Here is a 13,104-nt window from a genome sequence, read left to right as displayed (position 1 = left end):
ATAATATATAGGTTATCTGTGCTGGTCATTCATATCTGTTATGCATGGAGCTTTATCATATCTCATTAAAAGACAAATTAACAGGACGACTGCTGCATTTTTATTTGCCTGAAATTAAAATTTCATGACTCTTGTCTCTGAGTTAAAGAGTTACTGTGCTTTTTATCTGCAATGGCTCTCGCTGTTGAAGTGCAGATATAAAAACAAGAGCTTAGAGCAAGTAGCCAGTGGGTGCAAAGCCAAGCTGCCAAGAGTTGCAGGCATGATGCCCGCTAGGATGCTTGTAAACAGCTCAGCTGGGTTGTTAAGAGACAACTAGCAATTTAATTTGGGTTTGTGTTAAACCAGTTGCAGTACAGGTAAACACAGCTGCCTTGTTTTTGTCCTCAGTGGATCGCCTGTCTTTCTTTGCTGGCCGTTTCTGGTTGACATCCTGCCCTGGGATTCGTGATTAAAGTCGAGGAGGGTCTTTGTTTTAACAGGGCATGTGTGAAGCAATGACACCCACACGCTGTCAGATCGATGCAAACTAGCAAAACAAAAACAAGCAAGCTGCTGCTCTGGTATGAAGGAGAGGTCATTAACTTTAAACTGAGAATAATTTTGGTTTCTCAGTTTGGCCGAGGATGATTACAGCAGGCTCGGATATTGATCTGCTCTCGTCAACAAGAGTGCTTTTTCTCATGCCAGCGTGCTCTGCTCTCTGGGCAGCCAGACATCTGATGAATACCAATGCATGAAAGCACAAACAAGCCCATGCACATACTAAGAGAAAAAAATCAAGAGAGGAAGCTTAAAGTGCTCTGACCAGAGACACACAGGAACCTCAGCCCCACAGAGAGAGGGCAAGTGACCCTCAGATTGTGAACTAGATGGCATGAGAACATGTAAACACGGAACACAAAAGGTTGTCTGTACATGCTACTGTCTGATTTCAAAGGACACCAATCAATGTTGAAGTGCAAGTCCAGACTGTGCATGGGCTACATACATGTGGCTATATGTCAAAAAGGCATTTACACATAGTAGAGGAAGCAAAGGATGTAGAAATTGAAAGATCCAACAGAGAGAAGATAGTGTACAGCAGAAAGTTCAAATAGACTTTTTTTCTTGTCCAGAACTTTCCATTGAGACTAGCTATGAGCCTGCATAAAAATGACAAAAAGCACATAGACAGTCACTCAGCCTATGAGCCAATTAATCAGTCAAGAGGCTCTTGGAAGTAGTGAGGGTTTAAAGGCTTTTTCTCTCAGACAAGAGCCTTACATGGAGTTTTAGTGGGAGTGAGAGTCTGACTTATATGTGGATCAGAGGGCACTGTAACTCCCCACCTGCAACCATTTAGTGCAACATCCACCAATGTCCTCCACTCTGAGTATGAGCTCTTACCATCTGGCAGATGATAAATCAATCAATCAAGCTTTATTTATATAGCACATTTCGTACAAATCAAATGCAATTCAAAGTGCTTTACAGCGACTGAAAAACAAGAAACATAAAATAGTGACAAAACTGGGTAGAAATTAAAATTGATTCAGAAGTAGAGACTTGACTAATGCACACCAATAGAAAATACAAAAAAATTTGTAGTTAAAACAATAAACGATTTAATATATATATGTATATCCCCTACATAAAAGCCAGACTGAATAGGTATGTCTTTAGTTTACCTTTAAAAGTCTCAATATTAACAGCTCCTCTCAGATCCTGTGGCAGACTGTTCCAGCCCCTTGGAGCATAGTGACTGAAAGCAGCGTCACCAAGTAAAGAGTCTTTTAGCTTGAATGATGGCAGTCGTTTCTGGACGCACATAGGAGGTGAATGCGCAAGAAGACCAGCGGCCTTGCATCCTCTGGGGAGTTTGCAGCACCTATTCTAAATTAAAGGTCTGCTAAGTTTTTGGTGATATGCTACACTTTAGAAGAGTCTGCTTTAAATGACAACTAAACCAAGATTTTGACATGGGATTATTATCTGGAGTCAGAAAGAGGGGATCCAATGTTTTTTAAATGTTTACACATGGATTTAAAAAGGGACAAAACTCAGTGTGAATCAGTGCGAGCAATGATTACGGAGCACTCGCCGCCTGCTTTAGACTGTTTCAGAAATAAACTAAAAAAAGAACAATGTAACAAGAAGAGCGACCTTTGTTTATAGGCCTAATTCCTACTACCGCTTCATTGTCACACTGAATTGTGATGCGTTTTGCGGCTCCAGGAATTCCCCCACACGTAGCATGCTACTGCATTAGGATAAATCTCCAACAGCGCTGAGGTGGAATCGAGCTTGTGACTTAGTTTGAACCAACAAGACTTTGATATTTCTTGAATGCGCTCAAACTGTTCTGACTGGAAGTGAGGCTTTCATCTTTTCTGAGTCGAGTGTAATGCCTGAACATTTCAGGCGAGTAGCCATGCCTTTCGTTTTTTCATATGAAAGGGTAACACCTAGATGATTTACCGCGAGTTTCAGTTTGGACAAAGGTGAGCCAGATTTGTCGTGCGTAGACGCCTCGGCAACCTGATTGAAAAGGACGGACTGTTTTTACACCCTAACGTGAGGCGCACAGCAAAATACAATTTGGATTCCCTTTTTTAACCTAGAAAAATGCCGCTGCGAAGGGTGTACTAAAATTACTTTAAACATGTTTTGTGATTTAGAGAGCTGTGCGCCCCAATCTGCTAGCTTAATAAGCTTGACGGCGTTGTCTACAGTGAATGGTGAGGAGAAAACGGCTCGGCTAGAATAAGACTATAATGCTGGTAATTGGCCCGATTGTGAGGAGCTAAGCGATCGAACATTAGTCTTTCCTTGCCGGAGTATTTTCTTGTAGCCACGCTTATGGGACTAGAGCGGAACATTGGAAACCAAGAAGGACCAATTAGGTACCCTTTATTTTTTTAATAGCTGCGACACTAGTGTAGAAAAATCAGGAACTGGACCCAAGTGCAGAAAAAAAACTAAAACTATTTATTTAAACAAAAAGGCAACAGGCCAACAAAAACTTAATAACAAAAAGGAGTCACGAGGTCAAAAACTGGCAGGCACAAGCAAGTAGTACAAACAGCATCCAAGAACTAACTACAATGAACTGACACAGAAGGGAAGAAACACAGGGACTAAATAGACATGGGATAATCAGACACAGGTGAGACTAACAACACAGGTGAAGACAATGAGACCAATCACACTGGAAGGAAGCACACAGAGGCAGGAATAAACACAAGACAAGAAACCCTGGTGACTAGAACTACAATATAAAGAAACACTAAGATACACAGAACTCAAGAATGTAACATAAGCCACTAGAACAAAGAAACACAAGGATAAGAACCTACAAAATAAAACAGGAAACACTAAAGACCCAACTAGGAAACATTAACACGAGGAAAAAAAACTAACAAAACAAAGAATAAACCAACTAAACAAGAGTAAAACATGACAGTTTCTGGATCTTTAAGGGAAGATTGGAGGTTTTTACACTCATAAGAGGAAGCCAGAGATGACACAAACCCTACCCGAAACCATTGGAACAGACCAGTCAGTAAATGATCAACAAATAGCCTACATCATCATGATGAGAATAAAGACCATTCAAATACAATAGCCGGGACATTTATTGGAGTGGAGGGATACGTTTTTAGTAAGTCTTTGAACCACAAAGGTTCTGCGGACGATACCTTTGTGGACACAAGGAATTTGGATGAGCATCTCTGCACGGGCTGCAGATGTGGAGAAAATCGCAATTGGGGTTAGAGCAAAGATTTTCATTGCAAATGGGCTTGTTAAAAAGAAGCACCTTGCGGCCATGGCTGTCTCTTTTTTTCCCGTACTGATGAAACTGGGTCGTCTGGAGGTTTAGACGGGGCTTTAAACTCTTGGGGGACAAAAGGCACCAGAGGGCAGAGGGACGCTGAATGGTCTATGTTGCTGCACATGATATGGCTTGTGAGCCTCTCATTATCATTACCAAGTGTCCAGTGTCCAGGACTTACCAACTCAGGCATGTGTTTGATTGAGTGATGTAAATGGCTGCTTTGCTGGAAATACTTTTGTGGTATTGGTAAAAAATGTCACTTCCAGACCTTATGTTAAGGTTGCCGATCAAGGCCGAATAAGTGTCCAGTTCATGTTTGACCTCGGGAAAAACAGAGCAAATTATATCTCTGTAAATGCCAAAAGCTATAACAAATTAGCAGATTGACATGTCGCTGGCCAGTCTGGGGTCTGCAGATTTAATTACAGTGGAGAAACCTTCCCCCGATGACACCTTATTTTCACACTGAGCAGATGGCAATATGATGCTTATAAGGTTAATATCTTTGCCTTGTAATATTTTTGACCTTAAGCGAGGCGAGATGTTGGCACCAAAAGGAAGTTATGGCCTTCCTAGCATTGGAGCAGAGACAGCGGATGCCAGAGTGTGGGTCAGGGCGCTTTCAGTGGAAGATGAAGCCTGATGAGCTGGTACCGGAGCCGGTCCATGGGTTAGCGAGAGATGAGAGGCGAGCGGTGCTGATGATGAAGCGGTATGTGCATTTTCCAGGGACCGTAGGCAGTTGTTGATTGATTGCATTGAATTTGCTACTGACTGTAGTGTGGTAGAAAGGACATCCTAAGGAGGCAGAGAGGCTGGCCCTGAATGATCAGAATGAGTAACACAAGCAGAACCATGCTTACGCTTGGCTGGTGGATCTGAGTTATTATGTTTCTTTGAGCATTTTCGACCGGGAGGGGCACAAGAAGGGTCAGGATTAGAAGGGGGCTCTTTTCGGATGGGGGTTTCAAAGACAACTTTGTTAGCTAGAGCATGCAACTGAGAGAGCTCCAGACCCTTATTGTTTTATTTTTGGCAGCCTAACTGTATCATTCAACTTCTCATGCCTCTCCAGGTACATTTCAAGTCATCTTAAAGAGTTTGTCTCGAGAAGATTCTTCTGCCTAAGCATATTTTTATCTCCTATATTATTCCCATTATAATGACAGGGGGCTCGTAGAGTAGTCCTTGAGGAAAAATGACTCTCACATAGTTTATATCTAGAAGATGAAATAGCAGCTTGTCAATCACCTACTTAGGTTGTTTCTTGATTAACTCTACCTGCCTATAGATTAGTATACCTAGGGCCTATGTGTCACTCATATTTTTAACTGCATGAGTGATGCACCAAAGAGTGTCAGCTGAAGGCATTTTATGACATGCAGCATTTTATTTTATGACTGCATATAAAAAATGAAGAAACACTCTGAAAAGCTTCTCCTCAGCAAAAACCCAAGGCACTCGTGAGGTAATCATCTGACTACAACATTCACACACTCTCTTAGGCAGAAATCTTGCAAGAGCAGGATGACGTAAATCTAAATCTGAACACTGAGTGAAAATGATTGACAGCCTTTCTCTTGGCATCTTTGTTTCCATTTCTAGCTCATTCCCCTAACCACTGAGCTCACTCAAATACTCTAAAATCCTCTGTGGCATTTTTTTTTTAGAAGGATATGGATAAAGAATTGCTTGCCGTTAGCATTCCTTGCTGCAGTGAGAGACCACCGTGTTCATGTCCAGAGTTTGTGAGCAGCAGTGAAATCACTGTTTTCTCTCTTGATTTTTGCTGGAGCGTGCAGTGGAGAGTCTTCAGGGCCACAGAGAGCAGGTTCCTTTCTTCCATGTTGATACCACCTCACTGCTGCGGGAGGAGCCCCACTTTCCATCCTGTTCCAAAAGATCAGCTCAGTCCCCCTGTTCCTGTGCCAGAGAGAAATCCCTCATCACTTTAAAGGGGTCATATTATGCTTTTTCTGGTTTTATATGCTCTTTAGTGTGTTTTCCAAGTGTCCTGTACATGTTTAGGCACATCTATGTGCAAAAATTCAAAGTCCACGGAAACGCAGCTTCTCCTCCGTCCTCCTGTTAGCTGTAGCATTAGGTGCACGTAACGCTCGGTTCTCGCCCCCCTCGAAGAAAATTTGCCAGTGACGTCTTGTCAGTGTGATATCACTGATCTAAGCCCATTGGCTCGTTGTGGCAAACCCAGCAGCTCATGTTGCACGTCCACGATATGCCGTAGCCTGCGGTAGCACAGTAGTGCTAAGGTTCACAACCACAACATGTAAGTACGCTTCATATATTGTCTTTTTTATTTGTTTGAAAACTACTTTTTAGCTACTACGAATACATTAGTTCTGTGAAGGCTGTCTGTATCTGAACTGTAAGCCTCGGCTAACATGCTAAGTAATGCTATTTTTTCGAAATTTGAGCAGTACTAAACTATTTATCAGCTTTCACCTAAAGCGGTAACAGGTATAGCATTGTTAACCACCCTCAGACATGCAAGTAGTGTTTTGGGGGTCCAGATCAGCTTTTTACAGACTCAGAGCATTATTGGACTCTGCAAACGGCTAACATTGTTGTGGTTAGCCTCTCTCTACTCTGCTGTGTCTCCTCTTCTGCTTAAAATCGTTTTGTTACTTGCTAATTGTTTATTGGTGTGAGAAGCTTGAACGGTGCTAAAGTTCGGGTTTATGACCGTTGTTCGAGACGTTGTGACAGTATCTGAGTTTTATAAGACTCTGCTTACTTCCCGGCTAACACAGCTGTTGTTGTCCTCTTTCTACTCTCTTATCCACCTCTCCGTAAAACTGCTTTGTTACGTGGTGATTTTTTATGGATGTAGTAAGACGGACCATTGCTAAAGTACTGATAATTGATCTAAACAGCTCGGCGAGTGTTCAGGTGGTGTTGTTTAATCATAGTACTGACTGCAAAAGAACAGGTTGGCCCATAGATAATACAAAATTCAATTTATAAATTCAATAACACGAGAAACGTAAAGATGTGTGCAGTAGGCACTTTGTTTGAAAATTATGTGTAGTCAGCTTATTTAGCTCTGAACAAGAAGACAGTGCATTTCTGATTCTTGTTAGCTTGCCATGCTAAATTTACATTTTTTTCTTTTTTACATCACAGCAGATTACACACAACCTACACAACCTCCAGTATCCCAACGAGTGTATCAAGGTTCCATGATGAGATTGAGTGGCAGACAGACTCCACAGAAGTCTCAGAGGCCACACAGACATACTACCTCCAAAGTAGTCATCAGTCCACACACGGGTTGGCCTGGGGTACACTAAGGGACAAGCAAAGGTACGCACACACCTAAAAAATTGTCCAACTCCTCAAATCTGAGCAAGAATATCAGAAAAATTTGATTTTGTTACATGATTGCTGATTTTAGCTTTTTGTATTGTAGCTTGTTGCTGTCTGTGATGCATAACAACGAACATGCTGAACGTAATAAAGCAACAACCTCTACAGGACAGCTGGTCTATAAGGTGGCATTCCTCAAATCCAAAAAAAACCTGACACAACATACATTGAGTTACAAATTCTTTTATTATTTAAACCCAAAAGCACAATCTATTTTTAAACCTTTAAAGTGATAAATACCTATTTAAATATACCTTCAAATTATTTTTAAATGTTTCCAAAAAACAGATGAGTATGAAAAACGAGCAATCACCAAACATTATGAAATAGATTTTTGTTCTCATATTACTTTTTTACAGAATATGTCGGGGACTTGATGGCACTGGTGTTGGAGGAGGTGTTTCAGGAACCAGAACCATTCATGGAGGAGCTACAGAAAATACCTGGCTCTCAAAAGAAGGAGGGGTGGCTCGACACGTGTCCAGGTGTAGTCAAGGGGCGGGCCAAAGCCAACATACTGTCCAGTCGGGTCAGGAAACTCGAGGCGAATCCTCAGGACGACACATGACAGGATAACCACTCTGCAGTTGTGTCCAAAGTATCTCCAGCACCGGCTCACAAAGCTGCGATGAGCAGTTCTTGCTGTCTGTGCTTTAATTTGACTTGCTTTCCAAGTGTGCTTACTTCACTGAGAGATGGTCACATTGATAATCTCAGGTTTTAAATGACACTGGCAGTCCACAAAGTTCAAAGTGAAGCTTTGGATAAGCTCTGTGGGCCCCTTGTAGGAAGGCTAACTGCTGCTCTGCTCTGCTCAGCACATTTGGCCCCGTTCCTTTAAGAGCTCTCCCCTTGCTCATCTCATCTAAACAACCTCCTGCTACACAGTGACTCCCAGCCCTATCATTCTTCTCCTTTTCCTGACACAACACACAACACTTGGCCCACAGGCAACTGGCAGAATTGAAGTGTCATAAAAAGCCCATTCATGTCCCAGGTGTCTTCAAAGTAGAAAGCTTTGCAGTTACTTTCCTCTCTGCACACTTGGCAGATTGCTCATTGCTCTAGCTCACAAGTCCCACCTGGGTGACATGATGCCGAGCAGAATGAGTGGGAAAAAATGTTCTTTATGCAGACGAGGAAATGTTCTGAAGCTGCTGGAAGTTTTCCAGAGTTGCACCTGAACAAGGCCCGAATGGGAGGTTTATATTTTTTGTCTCTTAGTGTTTCTTTAAGATTCCTTTAACACTAAAATAAATGACTTCAGATGAAGCAGAGACAGAGACAGAGGTTACATTTTAAATCTCATTCTTGCAGCCGTACCTTTTTTGATCAGCTTGTGTTGCAACATATTGGCTCTTTAAGTGACAGTTTACAAATAACTTGATTTTACCATTGTTTGGCAAGCTGGCAGCTTCCAACCGCGTCCTCACACTACCTTGACTCAGCTTTGACAGCATGAGTAACTTCCAGCCCATATCCAACCGCCCCTTTCTGTCAAAAATACTGTTACGTGTTGTAACCTTTAAAATGAAATCCAACCTCAAACTGAACACTTTATTTGCAAAGGAAGCACTTAAACTTAATTAAATATGAATACATTAACAAAGACTTTAACTTAAATTGCAGTAAATAAGTTAATTACATCAATAGTTATATGACACAATAAAAACATCACCTTTTTGCAATGTCAAAAGATCTGAGTTCTTTAGACATGATGACTTAGAAAACTCTATAACACGTCTGTCTGTGATCCATCTCACTATGTAAGAGCAGCGTTAGGTCGTTGACAGACAACAGATGAGTTGGCCAAAAATGAAAGGTGTCGATAAGAGTTTTTCAAATTAAGGTAAGACACTTCAGGTGAATAGGGTAAAAAAATTAACTCACAGATATCAACATGAAACTTCTCCAGTTTATTACTTATATCAACGCATATATTTTTAATATTACAAGTTTTCTGAAATGTTATGTTTAAATATGCAAATAAGGCATTATATAATTAAATAATAATATATTATATATATTATAATATATAATATATATAATATCTTGTTAGTCTCACCTGTGTCTGATTCCCCTGTGTATTTAGTCTCTGTGTTTCTGCCCTTCCGTGTCAGTTCATTGTTGCATGTATGTGGATGTGGTGGTATGTCGTTCCTTGGTCTGTCAGTGTTTGCTCGTGCTTCTCTGTGGCTACCTGTTTTTTGATCCCTGTGTTTTTTGTTGAATCTTAGAAGTAGTTTTTGTTTGCCTTTTTGTTTATTAAAGACGTTTAGTTCATTCTGCACTTGGGTCCACCTCTGCTCGTTGTTTTACTCACCAAACCGTAACAATTAAATATGCACTAATTTGCAAACATTTCCAGCTGAGAAATCTGAACATTGGATAAACCCGGGTTCAAGACTATTTTTCCATTTTGTTGACATATTAAAGACACCGGCATTTACAGAGGGGATTTTGGATATCTCTTTTTATCACTCCATAAATCAGAAAATACTATCAACAGACTCAAAAAATCGATTTTCGCCATGTTTTTATGGACAAACTGTTATAGAAATCAGGCTATGAATGATATATGAACAAATCCCTCTGTAAATACCTTCAGAGTATAGATAGGAATAAAACTGGAAAGTATGGTTTATGCAAGTGCTACTGAAGTGGAGATTTCTGTCTCAGAGTATGAGAAAAAACTCATATTGACAAAACACACATTAAAGATTTGTATTGTAAAATTCTATAAATTCTTATTGGAAATGACTATTCACAGACATAAAAAAATGTTTAACTCTTATTTTAGGGTATATTTTAGTATTAGTTTTGTATTTATATCAAATGTGTTTTCCCCTCTAAATTAATTTAGTTTTTTCAACAAACAACTTCGATCTGCTTAATTTATCCACGCACCCGCACAGACATAAACACAACGACGACCCCTCCCGTTTTGAAAAGTTCCACTCGATATTCCGTTATTTCTAAGAGTCCAGCACAGCATCAGCAGTAAAAAGATGATAGATACAGGCTATATATATTTGATAGATATATATTCTGTTATTTATAACGCGACATCGTTCCTGGACTCATCTTGAAGTCGCGTATGTTTTCACGCTCCTGCGGTACTCTCTCTCTCACACACACACACAAACACACACACAAACACACACACGGCACTCGAGCAATAAACTGCTACAGAACCCATGATTCTGTGGATCTATATGTATTTTCATCCCTGACCCAGCACAATTCAGGCCAAATTAAATCACAAAGCAGCTCATTCAATCCCGCAGCATGAACAAGCAGCCACTGCTGTGTGGCATGCGCGTCACTGTTATTTCTAAATCAACCCCTCCCGGTTTCCCATCGACAGCTTACGTTCAGATACGCTTCCCGAGGACATTTCGCGGGATAATGCTTCACAACTTTTCCTTTTACATCCCCTTGCAAGTGACAACTGTTGTTTTCTTTTCATTGATTTATACAAAGATATTTTCATTCATTCATCAAAGGTCCCGCGGAAAGCTAAACAAGGAAGTGTCAAAGCATACCACGTGATGTGTCTGAACGAATCACGTTATCAGAAACCAAACACAAGCCGATGAGATTACATTCTTAGCATTAAACACCCCTCTGAACTTTCACCATTGGTTGCTGGTAGAAAGGAAGTGTCCTTATTTGGGTTACATAGCGTCGTGCAGGAGAGAGAGAGCTTTACAGAGATATCAGTCATGACAGGCAGCAGAGAACAGCTGTTATACTGCATTAGAATTACTAACTTTCTGGCAAATTTACGAGAAATCTAACGCCGCGATCAGACAAAATGTATTAAAATATACACATAAATGTATAATTTGGATATTTTCTTCATGGTAGTTAGAAACATTACATGTTCAGGGAGTGAACTAGCCCAAAATCTCAAAATTGACCAGTACATAAAAAATGGATGTTTTTGCCTGCCGTGTCTCGCCTAAACAACCAAGTCAAGATTTTTTCAGCCATCACCTTGGTGGAGTAGTGGGGGCCAATAGGGGCATGTGGTAGGGTAGATAGTATCGGCATTGTCACTACCTGGAGCTTGCATCAATAGAGCCTGGGTCTGTTAAAGGTGACAATGTAGTTTTGGTTGCAGTGGCAACTAGGGGCTATATGGTAGGCTATCACTTATGAGAAGTGCATAGGCGCATAGTTGGGATGAGAGGTGTCTTCACTGAGTGCTTATGGTAAATGGACTTGGGCTTGTTTAGCCCTTTTCTAGTCTTCTGACTACTAAAATCGATTTTACACCGCAGGTCACACCTACTTATTCACAACCATTCACACACTTAAGGCTACTAAGTAAAGCATTGAAAGTAACTAATCCCATTCATACGAAGACGACAAAGCAGAGGGAGCAACTTGGGGTTAAGTGTCTTGCACAAGAACACATCGGACATGTAGCTGCAGGAGCTAGGGATCGAACACCCGACCTTCCGGTTAGGAGACGACCGACTCCGCTCCTTTCATTAGAGCACAAGTACCTTGTGTTTATTTCAAACTAATACAAAATGAATGTGATAATTAATGATTAAGGAATTAAAGGCACACTGTAAACCCGAACAAGTTGAAAGTACTCAAAATGTTTGTCGTAACTGATTACCTTAAAGTTCTTGAGTAATAGAAATAAAAATTTTGAGTAGAACTGAAATAAAAAAAATGTAATTTCAGTTCACTCAATTGTTTTCTTATTTTCTTTTTTAATTTTTAAGTTTTCCCAACTCAAATGTATTACTTATAAAAAATATATTTTTAAGTTATGCATACTCGCTTTAATTGATTTGATGATACCCATTCAAATTAAATCCAACCAACTCTTCTACTCAATAAATTTATTTGTGCTCAACCCAAAGCCTGGGGGAAATCTAATCAAAAAATTAAATTGTGCTAAACTTATACACTGAAGGAAAAAGGTAAACAAAATAACTTCTCATCAGCTCAAAATGTACAAGAAAACCCTCATTTCAGTAACAATTGTTAAAAAATACTAATACAGCTCACTTTGTTCACTTCACCTTTTTTAAGTTTAAAACAGTCTATAAAACTTGAAACAAGTGGAATATGTGCACTGTATTTTAATGGAAACATTGACAGTGTTTATTTTACAAAAGATTTAAAGAACCTTAAACTGTGCTACAAGGTGCAAATTAAGGACATAATTAGAAATAACCAATACATTTAAACAAAATATGAGAATCAAAAGCAAATAAAGATCCAATGATTTAACATAATGAATCACACATATCATGTGCTGAGGTAGATAAGGAACCTTATAAAATGATTACCTTCAGATAAAAACCAACATTATGAAAATGTCCATCATCCAACCTGGGGAGACCTGTCACATCAAGGTCTGCTTCAATCACATCAGAAATGCTGTCAGGGTTGAACTGGATGGTACCAGTGGAGCTGTCAGTGACCACATAGAGGAGAGCTACAGGGGTGTCTTCAAAGTTTGGCTCATCCAGCAGGTATTATAGAGATAGTATAGACAGAGAAAAAAGTGTGACCGCCAGTAACTGCCAACATGCATATTTACATGCCAGTGTTGTGTCAAGACAGAAACATATTTACTGATGCTTTTAATTGTGTGAGGAGCAAGAGTCCACTGTGCAGGACTAGTAATCTTGTTACTGGGATTATCTCCATCTTTTTTTCCTTTTATTTTTGCAGTGCACTGTAAGGGTGAAAGGACAAAATTCAAAGTCCTAATTCTGTTTTAAAATGCGACCTAAAGTCCATTATTATTACGAGGCCTCTAGAACTCAGACTTAGCCAAATCACATCAAAGATAATCATGCTTCCTCTTCCTGCCACAAAAAAAGAAGATCAACTAATTCTTGTTTTTTCACCTCTGACTGCTGAAGCAC

The sequence above is a fragment of the Labrus bergylta genome, chromosome 17 (assembly GCF_963930695.1).
Source record: "Labrus bergylta chromosome 17, fLabBer1.1, whole genome shotgun sequence".
Lineage (NCBI taxonomy): Eukaryota > Metazoa > Chordata > Actinopteri > Labriformes > Labridae > Labrus > Labrus bergylta.
Note: the sequence above shows the minus strand (reverse complement) of the source record.